General features: G+C 45.6%; 1 long non-coding RNA gene across 1 annotated transcript in view; it reads left to right on the top strand.

The window, feature by feature from the left end:
- Positions 1–13,750, top strand: part of LOC310832748 — a 53,227-nt gene that overhangs the window by 20,881 nt on the left and 18,596 nt on the right. The window contains exon 2 of the long non-coding RNA XR_014558401.1: positions 11,408–11,489. This is a non-coding gene — a long non-coding RNA (uncharacterized lncRNA). The remainder of the gene's footprint in view (positions 1–11,407; positions 11,490–13,750) is intronic.

Below are 13,750 nucleotides of genomic sequence, written 5' to 3'. Positions count from 1 at the left end.
ACGCCTTTGGTAAAGGTTGTTCTCCAACTGGAGCACTCGCAGGCCCGTGTTTCCCAATTGTTGGTGTTTATACTACATTTCAGATTACAAGACGCAGGAGTGACATAGATTAATAGGGCTGAAGCCTGACAGAATCCTCCACTCACAAGCTAGTAAGTGCAGAGTGCAATCCGTCTGGCTTCAGGATGCTGTTTTGCCTGCAGGGAATGTTGAGGAAACAGACCTCAGCAGGATTGTAAGAAAGGCAGGGGTCACCATGGTCAATTCTGGTATCTTAAGGACAGGGGCGAACGAAGGTGTCGTGACACCTGGGGCAGCAAACCTCTATGTACAGCGTACATAGCGGTTTGCCAGCGCCGCCGCTCCAGCGCCATATGGATGGTGCCGGAATCCTTTGTTCGCGACTGTAGTGGCGACAGAGGGACGGAAGGAGCATCACTATGTACAGCGCATATGTGTGACGCCGCACATGCGCTGTACATAGCGATTTGCCACCGGCACCAGGAACCTCTGCTCGTGGCTGCAGCCCTGAACAGAAGATCCTCCATATGTGGCTGTGGTGACGCAATGGCTGCTTGCGCTGCTGCGAGTCCCCACAGGGTGCCTTCTTGTCACCCCCCAGACATGGCACTCGGGTCGCACCCCCCGTTGTGATGCCACTGCTTAAGGAACAGGCACAGGTCATAATTGTGCAAACACTTGACTAATTTAGGTCCATTAACTTAAAGGGATTTACTCCAAGTAGGACTCTCGTTGGCTGAATCTCTGACTGTCTATTCCTAGTGTTTTATCTTTTTTAAATACTTTTTTTTTACTGAAAGTTTTCAACACACAATACATTAAAGCAGAATGAATCTTTAAAAAAAAGAAAAGAAAAGGGGGGGGAGAAAAAGAAGGAAAACACTTCACACAAAGGAGTGTTTCATCAACATGCATCTGTACACAGGTGATGCAGATGCAGAGTGGTGAACGATGGAAATGAACTGGAAGAACTGGTAAAGAGCCCAAGCAGTCCATTACTTTGATGAAGTTTTCACATCAAACACAACATTACATGAGATAAACTTGTGCAGTACAATTGTATGCAATATTTGTTCACATTACTGAGTGCTAAGGTACATTTGCTTCTACAGTCTTTTCTTCCCATAATTGTCTTTTTATGTCATAGTCCATTTCTCTGTATTCCAGGATATGTCTGGGCACAAATGGCTAAATAGCTCACACATTGTAGCAAGCAAGTATAACGGGGAGGCAATCAGCAGGGAGCCTGAGCAAAAACACACCACCCTGTTTGTGGGCGGCAAAAGTGTAGGAGAATTCTACCAGATATTCTCTCCTTGGGGGTCAGGATGTGTAGAATCAAATGGGGCAAAGGTCCAGGAAGGCCTGTAAATGCCATCTTCGTAGTCAAGATAACCTTAAAAATGTGAGCTGTAAAACGAGGTCATTTATGCCTATCTACTTGCTTTGAAGCTTTGAAGCCTTAATTTTGGTTCTGTTAGTTGGAAGAGCCCCTTCATGGATCACTGCCTTGCCGTGGCGAAGGGGCTTGAATAACTCAGAGAAGCTATGAACTATGCTGAGCAGGGCACCCAAGATGGACAGGTCATAGCCAAGAGTTTTGTCCAAACGTGATCCACCTGGAGCAGGAACCAGCAAGCCACTCCAGTATCCCTGCCAAGAAAACTCCATGGACAAAGACAACAGGCATATAAAAGTTATGATGCTGGAAGATGAGCCCCTCAGGTGGAAGGCTTCCAACATGCTACTGAGGAAGAGCGGAGGACAAGTACAAGTAGATTCAGAGCTGATGAAGCGGCTGCGCCAAAGCCGAAAGGTCGCTCAGTTGCGAATATGCCTGGAAGCGAAAGGAAAGTCCAATGCTGTAAAGAAAAATATTGCATAGGAACCTGGAATGTAAGAACCATGAACCTGGGTAAGTTGGATGTGGTCAAAAATGACATGGCAAGATGAGATGGTTGGATAGTGTTCTCGAAGCTACCAGCATGAGTTTGACCAAACTGCGGGAGGCAGTGGAAGACAGGAGTGCCTGGCGTGCTCTGGTCCATGGGGTCACGAAGAGTCAGACACAACTAAACGACTAAACAACAAAAAGTTGGAAGAGGGGAGGCTTCTCATGTTGCTTGTCTGTCAGCTGCCCTCTTACCTGAAAGATGGATGGGAGTGGGGAAAGGGCCTGGAAGCCAGGGGTGGCTAATTGGGCTATTGTTGCCAGCTTACGTAGCTTGCTTTTTGCTTGAGTAGCCCGTATACAAATAGCCCCTTGCAGACAAAGCCACGGTGCTTGCAGCTTCAGCATCCATCCTGAGGTGTGGTGGCAAGGAATCCTGCATTGCGTTGCGTTGCTGTATGCAAATCTTTTGATATATCTCTATAATAAAGCACTAGAACTGATCACTAGAACTGAGTTTTGTAGATCTTTCTTTGGAATCCCTGCAAGTGAGTCCTCGGAGCAATCCTTTGCCCCATACCGCTGTCAAAACAGCTTCACTGACTCTGCCCATCTATTACCGAGTCAGGTTTGAGGTCATTGTATTAATTTATAAAGCTCTGAACAACCTACCGTACTTTTCCGTGTATAAGACTATGTTTTTTTCCTTTAAAAATCATGCTAAAAAGTGGGGGTTGTCTTATACATGGGTAGTGCATAGGGTGCACGTTTGATTGGCTGCTGCCATGGCTGTCAGCAGATATTGTGCATGTTATTGGTTGCTGCATCAATGGGTGGTGTTGATTGGCTGATGCTTCGGCAGTTGGGCGGGCAATTGGCAGCTTCTGCCAGCGATGGGACAGATGGGAGGCAGATTTTGTGATGTGTGCGGGTGAGCAATTTTTGGCAACCCCCCCCCCCAAAGAAAGCTCAACAACTCTGTGCCATCTCCCCCCATTTTCTTAAATTTGAGACCCCCAAAATATGGGGCGTCTTATACATGGGGAATTCTTATAGATGGAAAAATATGGTATGTCCAGGCTGCCTTACGGACTTCTTGAACCCTTAAATCCCAGTTTTATCGCTGAGCTCATTTGCAGGTGGGTCGTTGGTCGTTCCCCGAGTTGGCGGGATTCATTTGACAACCAGAAACCAGGAACCAAGCCTTCAATGTCATTGACCCAGCCCTAAGAAACAACACTGCCAATATAGATTCAGTAATTGTGTTCTGCGCTAACTTTTAAACACCTGCTGAAAACTTTTCTATCCCATCAGGGTTATGCAGGCAATTAAGGGCATGTCTTTCCACAATAGTTGGCTGATTTCTGACTTTAACAACCACAGGATTCACGACCACTGCTTCTAGAGCAAGGTAAGCTTACCCTCTCTGATAATATGAGCAAGTAATGAAGGAGACCGAAAGGGGAGTAATGAAAAGAAAGTACCCATTTGTTACTCTGCGCATGCATTGCGGAGCAAATGAAGATCGAACCAAATGGGCCCTATTCAATTCCTCACTCTGAAATGAGTGTGCACCACGATTTCATGGGAACACACAGCAATTCTAGGACTGGAGAGTGAGTGTGATAGATAAAAACTAAAGTGTTCTTGGTCTCAATCAGCTGAGAGGTGCCAGACTTAGCAGGGCAAAGAGCAGTTCGTCTGTACCACACAGACAACACCCTGAGGGCACCCGGTGAAGTCTCGTCTCATTGTTTCTCTTGCCTTGGAAGTGTGCTGCACATTAAGGGAAAGAGCCAATTTTCTACAAGATTACCTTAGACAGCTGCTACATCAGCTACTCAAATGACCCCAAGAATATAGAAGAGACTTCATATCCACTGTTGACTTCGGATAAATGTTAAAATATCTCAACCGTTTCATCCCCATCGCATTTGCTGCAGTATATGTATGCTGTGTATACGGTATATTTAAAATGTTTTGCATCAAAATCTGGATGGACCTTCTACGTAGTGGACTTTCTGACAGTAAGAGTTGTTTGGCGGAAGACTACCTCCTTCACTGGGTTTTTAAAAACAAAAGTTGGACGGTCATCTGTCAGGGATTCCTTAGTTGTGATGCAAACAAGGATGCCAACTTGAATAAAATATGAGGGGGCAAGTAAAAAAGGTAAAGGTAAAGGACCCCTGGATGGTTAAGTCCAGTCAAAGGCGACTATGGGGTTGCGGCGGCCATCTCACTTTTCATGCTGAGGGAGCTGGCGTTTGTCCACAGACAGCTTTCTGGGTCATGTGGCCAGCATGACTAAGCCGCTTCAGGCGCAACAGAACACTGTGACAGAAACCAGAGCGTACCTTCCTGCTGCAGTGGTACCTATTTATCTACTTGCACTGGCATGCTTTCGAACTGCCAGGTTGGCAGGAGTTGGGACAGAGCAACAGGAACTCACCCCATCGTGGGGATTTCGACTGCCGACCTTCCGATTGGCAAGCCCAAGGTGCTCAGTAGTTTAGACCACAGCGCCCCCCGCTCCCATATGAGGGGGGGCAGGTAAGCCGCACTCCACATAATCAATTACAAGATGCAGTGCACATACAGCATTTGAATGGCAATGGCCATCAAATTGGGGGGGGGGGCGCCCTCAAATATTTTATTGGGAGGGGGGGTCAAAGGGACCACAGCCCCTATGAGTTGGCTTCTATGGATTCCAGCACTGCAGGTATTTGTACTAGGTGACCATTGGGGTCCCTTACAATTCTACAAATACACACACACAAACACACACACCTGACCAGCCCCCCCTTGCTGCTGGTGCTTACACATCTCAGTAATAGAGCCATAAATGAACATCTTATTAGTTTAATCCTGAATGGGGGCATACACAAATCAGCCACTTGGTTCAGTTGATATCATTTAAGACTCCCATCCATCTTAGTCAGAGGAGTTGCCTAGCTCAATTCATCAAAGCTGAGACAAAAACTCCCAGAGAGGAAGAGGGAGGGAGGATGCTACATAATAACTGAGTTGCTCAGTATGCAACATATTTAATCATAATAAAGGAAAATGTGTTTGTTTATGTGTGGGGAGGTTATCTTGATCCTACTGAGACTCTCCACTTGGGATTGCGTTTGCAGGTCATTTAGAAGGTTTTGCAGGCACAAAAGGTTAGATATCCAATGCTTTTCCTACTCAAAGTAGAACTATATAAAATATTGGGTATGGCTGACTAGGGTCCATTAATTTCAATGGATCCACTTGGAGTAAAACTGAGTCGGGCAAAAGTCTTAATCTGGGCAAAAACTCTTAATCTGGCGACTCACTAATTTGAGGGTGCAGGTTCCCATGAGAACATTTCAAAGGTCTCTGTCGTCTGCACAGTTGCTGAATTAGAAAACCTGATTTAGAAAACGAATTATCCCAGCTTATAAGAGTCAGATGCATTTCTGAACTGAGCAACCCCTCCCACTTGAAAAACACCACCAAGTATCAAAATAAGCTGTAAATTACAATTGCACAGCATCAGTCCCAGCAACTAACAGTCCACATGAAGCTCCTGAGCTGGCCAGGTTTGGTCTAAATGTAAGACGTTTGCCCTTTTTTTACTTTGCTTGGCCAACAGAGAAGGAACATTACGCTGGCTGATTTATCCAGCGAGTGACCTCGAGGTGCCTGGGCTGGGGAACACAGACTCCAAATCTGGATACAGACATTGACTGAAGACGTGTTTCATTGTCTTAACGCAGTAGTGCACTGGTTGCAGTGTGATGGCTGGATTGCTAAAAGGCTAATTATGGCTGGCTGGTACTTGTATTCCAGTTAGATATGGATTGCTGGAAGGCTGCGCTTGGAGACAAATTGACAGGGGTTATTGCATTGCCATTTCTCTTCTTCTATCTCTGCCTTATTAACAAGTGTATTCTTCTTGTGGCACACTGATTACCTTCCCCCCCCCCAACCCTCTCTTCCTCACCTTTTCCACAGTACCTGGGATGCATGCTAATGAAGCAATGCTTTGGCTAAATGGAGCAGGTTCTACAAATTCTCAACAATAAGCAAGCTGGGCTGGGGCTGGCTGGAGTCATTTTGCTGAATGGCTTGGGGTGTCGCAAAGTGGTTGATGGGACTGTGCATGGGACTAGACATGGAAAAGAAGTTAATGCACTGCAGTATAAAGAAATTAATTTACAACTCAGGACCTCAGAAGTAAAATGCATGGGCATGTGCAGAGTGCACCTGCCTTGCCAATGAGGAACCTCTGTATTTAATAAGGTGGGTGCCTCCAGACTGTGAGGAGGGATGCAAGCATACATCAGAACTTTAGATTTGTACCAATAAGGTGCTCTTGTTGCTCTAGCACAACAAATTCACTTTTTAATGGCTTTTATTTTTTTGCTGTTTGGAAAGTGATGGGAAAATGTGCTGAAAACTGTGAGACGAATGAATGATTAATGAGAAGGGTAAATTCTCAGTGTTGTATAAGCTCCGCATAAATGAATAGGAGCAAATGTCCAGTCTCTGCCTTGCATTCATTCGTCTCACAGTTTTCAGCTCATTTCCCCATCACTTTCCAAACAGCAAAAAAGCCATTAAAAAGTGAATTTGTTGTGGTACAAATCCAAAGTTCTGATGTATTCTGGCCCATGGGCCAGAAGCGGCCCATGAGGGTTGCTTTACTGGCTCATGAGCCGCCCCCGAACCAAGCTGTCTGCTTGGCGAGTCCCCATGCGCTGCGCTAAACCGGCACAGCACGGTGTGGGGACTCTCTTAAAACGGCTCCGGAAATTGCTTCTGCACATGCCCAGATGCCAGAAATCACGTCTGTGCATGTCCACGGCGTGGGAAATCGCTTCTGCGCATGCCCAGATGTCAAAAATCGCTTCTGTGCAGGTGTGATTTTGGGCGTCTGGACATGCGCAGACGCAATTTCCGGCATCACAATGCACTGCACCAGTCTGGCCCACGGAGGATCTCCACGGGAGTGATCTGGCCCATGCCTAGTAAGCCTTGCCAACCCCTGGTCTAACTATCATGTAAGCTTTGTGCAAGCAAATCAGGATGAGTGCTGAATTAATGGATCATCTGAGGGAAGCTGTGTGCTGCTTATTTTAGCTCTTCACACTATTGAGAGTTGTTAGATAGTAGAACAGGCTCCCTTGGAAGGTTGCAAATGCTCCTTCCTTGGAGATGTTTAAACAGTTGTTGGGTGGCCTAGGATTCTTTAGCTATGACTCCTGCCCTTAGGGTCCTTTCCAATCTACAGTTCTATGATTTCAGATGTTTATTTCCCATTGTTTCTAGAGGGAGACTGTCTCTTCTCCCAGACCTTTGTCTAATTAAACTATCGATGGCCTTTTTAAATGGTGGGTAGGTTTTTTTTGTTTGTTATGCATTTTGGAGTTTCCACGCTGTAAAAAGAGGATCAGGTTGATGAGCCCCATCTGCCCCTCACTTGCTTCTACAGCAAGTGCAGAAACCACTTTCATGACCGTTGGACCCACTATTGGACTCGTCTGCTGAAACCACCAGAGTCTGTCTTCGCATGCAGGGGAAGTCCATAACTCAGTAAGAGTTTGAGACCCTTCAGCTACCCTCACCAGACCCTAAGTCTCCTCTGCTTTGCAGGATATCTTCAGTGCTGCTAAAGCAGTGGTTTGACTTTGCACACTCCATTATCTCTCGAGACGGATAGATGGCAACAGACTGTAACCCCCTCTGTGATCCTTGGGTGAAGGGTGGTATATAAATTTAATGAATAATAAAATAAAATAAAAATTTCACAGCAAAAGGTGTGGATTTTGAAGCATAGCGGTGTTTCAGTTTGCATATTGTTTCACAAAGTAGGCTCACCTATAAATGCAAATTTCTTCTCCATCCCTACTCCTAAAGGCCACATTTGCCAGGAAGTACAACCAAAGGCAACTTACAATGTCAAAGGCACCCATAATTCCATGATTCCACTTTCAACAGATATTTGCCTAGCCCACATGGTGGAACTTCTCTGTGCTTTCTGGTTGCTATAACTCTGTCTAAATGGCACCGTAATGTTCTCTTTTAACTGCCACTTAAAAAAAAAAGGAAGAAAAAGCCCCCTCCTAAGACCCCATAACTGTTAATCATGTTAAAAGGTGTTGGAGAGGCCAATTTCTCTAATGGCATTAAAATGTCGCCTGTTCCTGCCCTCCTTTATGAAGCTTCCTTTATGAGGGGGCGCACGATGCCTAGCACTGTGGGGCTTTAATAGGCAATCAGGGAAATCTCATCATGGTTTTATTTATGCTGCCAATTGGGACACGCCAATGACTTTTCACCCAGGGGGATTGTCCCGGTTGAGAGACAACAATGTGGGACAGCGCAGCTGGAGTGGCAAATGCAACACCTGCCACTCCTCGTGAGATTTCCCCCCCCCCCCCGCCCTAGCAGATATGGACATTTCCCCCTTTAGCTGAGCATAGGTGGGCTCTGCCACAAAATATTACAGCATGATGTGCTCCTGTCCAGAGCGCCAGCCAAGTATGTCCTCCCCAAGAATACTCTATCCCAGTGTGGTCCATGGATTCCCAGTGTTTGGTGAGCTTCATTCTGGTGGTCCATGGAACTGACTGTGGTGGGAACAGGAACTCAGGAAGTTGCTTGATACTGAGTTAGGCCATTGGTCTATCTTAGGGGTCAGCAACCTTTTTCAGCCGCGGTCCACCTTCCTTCAGACCATGTGGTGGGCCCGACTATATTTTGAAAAAAAATATATGAAAGAATTCCTATGCCCCACAAATAACCCAGAGATGCATTTTAAATAAAAGGACACATTCTACTCATGTAAAAACATGCTGATTCCCAGACTGTCTGCAGGCCAGATTTAGAAGGTGATTGGGCCTGATCCGGCCCCTGGGCCTTAGGTTGCCTACCCCTGGTCTATCTAGTTCAGTGTTGTCTATACTGTTTTCTGGCTCTCACCAGATAAAGGATTCAGACTCTGATTGTAGATGTCTTAACATTTCCTTTGAATAGCTTAAAAAAAGGTTGGTCAGTGCATCAACCAATGTCGGTGGTGCCAACTTAAATAAAATAAGGGGGGGGCAAGTAAGCCCTACCCTGCACAATAGATCACATGATGTGGTGCACAGACATCTTTTGCATGGCAATGCCCATCAACTTTGGGGGGCAGCCTCCTCAAATATTTTATTGGGGGGGGGTAAAGGTCGCTCGACCCCTAGGAGTTGGCCCCTATGACCACAGTGATGGAATCTTTTTTCTCTAAGGAAGCCCTGTCCATTCTGGAGAATGTTCAGAGGAAGGCAGAAAATGTTATAAAGGGCAGATCCTGGCAGGATTGCATTCTCTGCTCATCAGCTGGTTCTCAGGTCAGGGCCAATACTGAGTGCCTGATCATGTCCTAGACTGGTGTGTGCATGTGTGTGTACATGCAGAGCCCTAATTAAGAGAGGATATTTGAAATTCTTAAAAAGTAGAGACATCACCTTGCCAACAAAGGTCCGTATAGTAAAAGCTATGGTTTTCCCAGTAGTGATGTATGGAAGTGAAAGCTGGACCATAAAGAAAGCTGATCGCTGAAGAATTGATGCTTTTGAATTATGGTGCTGGAGGAGACTCTTGAGAGTCCCATGGACTGCAAGAAGAACAAACCTGTCCATTCTTAAGAAAATCAGCCCTGAGTGCTCACTGGAAGGACAGATCCTGAATCTGAGACTCCAATACTTTGGCCACCTCACGAGAAGAGAAGACTCCCTGGAAAAGACCCTGATGTTGGGAAAGATGGAGGGCACAAGGAGAAGGGGACGACAGAGGACGAGATGGTTGGATAGTGTTCTCGAAGCTACCAGCATGAGTTTGACCAAACTGTGGGAGGCAGTGGAAGACAGAAATGCCTGGCGTGCTCTGGTCCATGGGGTCACGAAGAGTCGGACACGACTAAACGACTAAACAACAACATTTGAAGGTCTATTATACAAATTCATTTTCTCTGCTCCAGAGAAATGGGCAAAAAATCAACTTATGAGAAAGAGGAATTTGACTAAGTCCAAGGAAATAACACCCCAATATTACAAGCTGTTCTACAGTGGAACAGTTTGCTTGGCATGTGGTGAGCTATTCTACATGAGAAGTTTTTGAGCAGAGACTTGATGGCCACGTATCAGGAATGGTCTACCAGTGGATTCCCTGCAATTTGAGATCCCTTTTATCTCTATGAATCTGGCTTGGTTCTCAAAGGAAGGTGAAGGGGAATAACAGCAGCAGTTCACTCCAGTTGAAGGATATTTCAATTCACTGTAAAGTTGTTAAACCCATCTGCTGAAAATCCAGCTTGTCCTTGTCTGGTCCAAGAGTAGTAGTAGTGAGGCTTAGCGCTCTGTTTTTAATGGGAAGTGCCTGCAATGACGAATTGGGAAGGCGAGTGTTCCTGACAGTGATTAAGGGAAAGTTTAAAGCTTGCATTTAGATAAATTGGTTGGAAAATCCGATCCACACACTCTTTTCAAATATGATTATACAAACATCATTTGCATAAATATTATAATTAAAATTCTGCCTACAGCGTAATGATAAAAAAGGAAGCTGAGAGAAAATGGTATTAAATGATCAAGGGAGAAATATCTGAAATGCCACTGTGTGATGTTCTCAGCTCTCTGTTAAATAAGTAATTTATTGCAATATTCTCAAACAGAAAGGAAATTAAGCTTGATCCTGAAGACCTTATCCTCGATGGTTTGATTTTGTTTCATCGGCTATCGTAACTTTCAGGCAGAACACCCAAAGTATCAACATAACTACCTTAAATTGGAACACTGGATTACCTTTAAGAGCTTTTCAAGTTCAGCATTGTCACCTACATTGATGAATCATGACTTATGATTCATGGCTTACGACAAAAATTATTTAATAGTGGAGTTTGACATTGTAATGTTGACATATTTAAAGTGGATTCAGGGCTTAGAGATTAAAGACTACCATGTTCAGGATGCTAATAAAATTGACTCACTCTCTGGCGTCAAACAATCCACTTTCTTGTGGTTCTCGTTTCTGAGATCAGTCTCCTTTTTTATTCAAGTCTTTGTATACATAAATATATACATACATAATTTTATTTGTATGCCACCTTTCCACAGTTCAAACTATGATGAAGGCAGCTTACAATATGAAAAAATATATAACTACACCATAACAAAAGTAGACATTAAGCAAATACTCAACCAAACTGAACAGTTCCCACATAAATCACAATAAGATCTATACTGTACTAAAGATACAAAAAACCAACAATCAATACTTCTAAGACACAGAGAGGTCAAGATCCTGCAGCTTCTGCTCTGCAGTCACACATTGTGAAGTTTTTATTCCCAGGTATAAGAGAGTCTCCATTTTCTCTGCTGGATGAGCCTCTTCCACTTTTCTTGCACCTCTGATGACCCAGGAAGCAGAGGTCCATTTGCTAAGCAGCAAGGTTAAATGGAGTTTTCTTCTCTTTGTTTTTTTTAATAGATTATGCAACACAGCAGCCAAATGATGACAATTCCGAGTGTAATGTAGACCCAGAAATGTGTGCATCCTGAACCTGAAACAGGTATGTTAACGAAGAATTGAAGCACGCAGGATTCATTTTGCTGATAAACAAGCTGGTACTCTCCAGCAAGTCCTTCACAAGCATTCTTGATAGCAAGGCCGCTGTCAGATACATAGAAGTGCTCTTCATGGCCTTGCTAGGACTCTGTATCCATGACAGGTTTTTCTTCCTTGCTTTGAAAATCCTTTAGCTCTCCATCTCTGGTGATGGTAATGAGCCTCATCCACCTCCTACCCCTGTACACCACAAAACAAGTGGGTTTCCAAAGATTCCTGTTGAATTTTTTCTCCTTTTTTTAGTCAGGTCTGGTGCATGTCTCCTTGTGAGTGACTTTGCTTGGGTCTGCAGGGGCTCAGGAGCCAGTGTGGTGTAGTGGTTAAGAGCAGTGGACTCGTAATCTGGTGAACCGGGTTCGCGTCCCCGCTCTTCCCCATGCAGCTGCTGGGTGACCTTGGGCTAGTCACACTTCTCTGAAGCCTCTCAGCCCCACTCACCACACAGAGTGTTTGTTGTAGGGGAGGAAGGGAAAGGAGAATGTAAGCCGCTTTGAGAATCCTTCGGGTAGTGATAAAGCAGGATATCAAATCCAAACTATTCCTCTTCTTCCTCTTCTTCTTCTTCATCTCACAGCGGGGCTTCTTCATCTCACAGCGGTGCTCTCACCACATCTCATGGAACTGGACTCCACAGGGGGCTGAGGCCTTTAAAAGACCCTGGCCATAAGAGTTGAGGGCCATTTTGCCCTATGAGCTTCACACCCAGCCACTCTCAGTGATAAAGTCTCACTGGGCTACTTGGATCATTGGTTGACAGGCCCTTAGATCAGAAAGACACCCAAACTCTGAACTGTTGGAGCTTCTAGGTGATCCATATGCATACATACTCTTCAACATTTCTCTGATGAAAATAGGGAGTCCTATTCAACAACAACAAAAACAGCAACAACAACATCCTATCTGATTGCGTTGCCCCAGCCACTCTGTGCAGCTTCCAACAACAACAAGAACAACAAGAACAACAACAACAACAACACACACACACACACACACACACACACTCACATGTAACATAATAAAACATTTAAAAACTTCCCTATACAGGTACACCCTTCAGATGTCTTTTGAAGGTTGTCTGGTTACTTATCTCCTTGGCTCGGGGGTCACATAACTCCATAGCCTCCAACATTTCTCCGATGAAAATAGGGATGTCCCAAGGAAAAGCGGGACATTTGAAGTGTATGTTGCTGTTGTTAATTTTGCTGTCTGGTCTTTGACCGCAATAAAGATTGATTGATTGAAAGTGGGACATTCTGGAATCAAATCAGAAACCGGGACAGCTTCTGTAAATCTGGGACAGTCCCTGGAAAACAGGCATACTTGTAGGGTCTGCTCTTATCTAGCGTTTGGTTTCCTCAGAATGAGTGACAGTGGAGAACTGTGGTGTCTTTAGGATATATGGTTTATTTTCACATATATACAACCTGAGCCTACAATGGAGGGGCTCACAGCATTAACACCCCAAGAGGGTCTTACTTCTCCCATAGCTGCAGCCTTGGATTTCGGCAGAAATCAGGCATGACTCTGTCTCTCAGCTGCCCAACCTGCTTCCTGCTCCTAACTTCTAGCTTACACACCAAAACTCCAGCCCCTGTCCTTCTAACAAGCACTGAGGTAGAGGTAGGGGTGGCCCACCCACTGCTATTTTTCTAGAAAAAGAGTTGCTGGAACTCACTATAAGTTAATGCTTCCCTTGTCCTCTTATTATGGCAATGACCGCTCCCCGCATAAAATTGGGGGGCGCCCTTTGCGTGGACGCGTGCAGCCCCTGGATCTGGAGAGGCTCCATCAGCATAGGCTTGGCTTGGCCTTCCCTCAGGTGGGATACCTGGAGGTCTCCCCCTACCTCAGTCAGCTGTCCAATCCCACCTGGGGGAAGCGTTGCCAAGGAGATCAGGCCAGATAGGGAAGGGATTGCCTGCCCACAGAATAGAGGGTGGGTCTTACCTGGGAGGGACGCGGGTGGCGCTGTGGGTTAAAGCCTCAGCGCCTAGGACTTGCCGATCGAAAGGTCGGTGGTTCGAATCCCTGCTGCGGGGTGCGCTCCCGTTGCTCGGTCCCAGCGCCTGCCAACCTAGCAGTTCGAAAGCACCCCCGGGTGCAAGTAGATAAATAGGGACCGCTTACTGGCGGGAAGGTAAACGGTGTTTCCGTGTGCAGCTCTGGCTCGCCAGAGCAGCGATGTCACGCTGGCCACGTGACCCG

The sequence above is a fragment of the Podarcis gaigeae genome (genome assembly GCF_964106915.1).
Source record: "Podarcis gaigeae genome assembly, chromosome: 15".
Lineage (NCBI taxonomy): Eukaryota > Metazoa > Chordata > Lepidosauria > Squamata > Lacertidae > Podarcis > Podarcis gaigeae.
The sequence above is the reverse complement of the archived record's forward strand: the minus strand, read 5'-3'. Positions and strand labels throughout refer to the sequence as shown.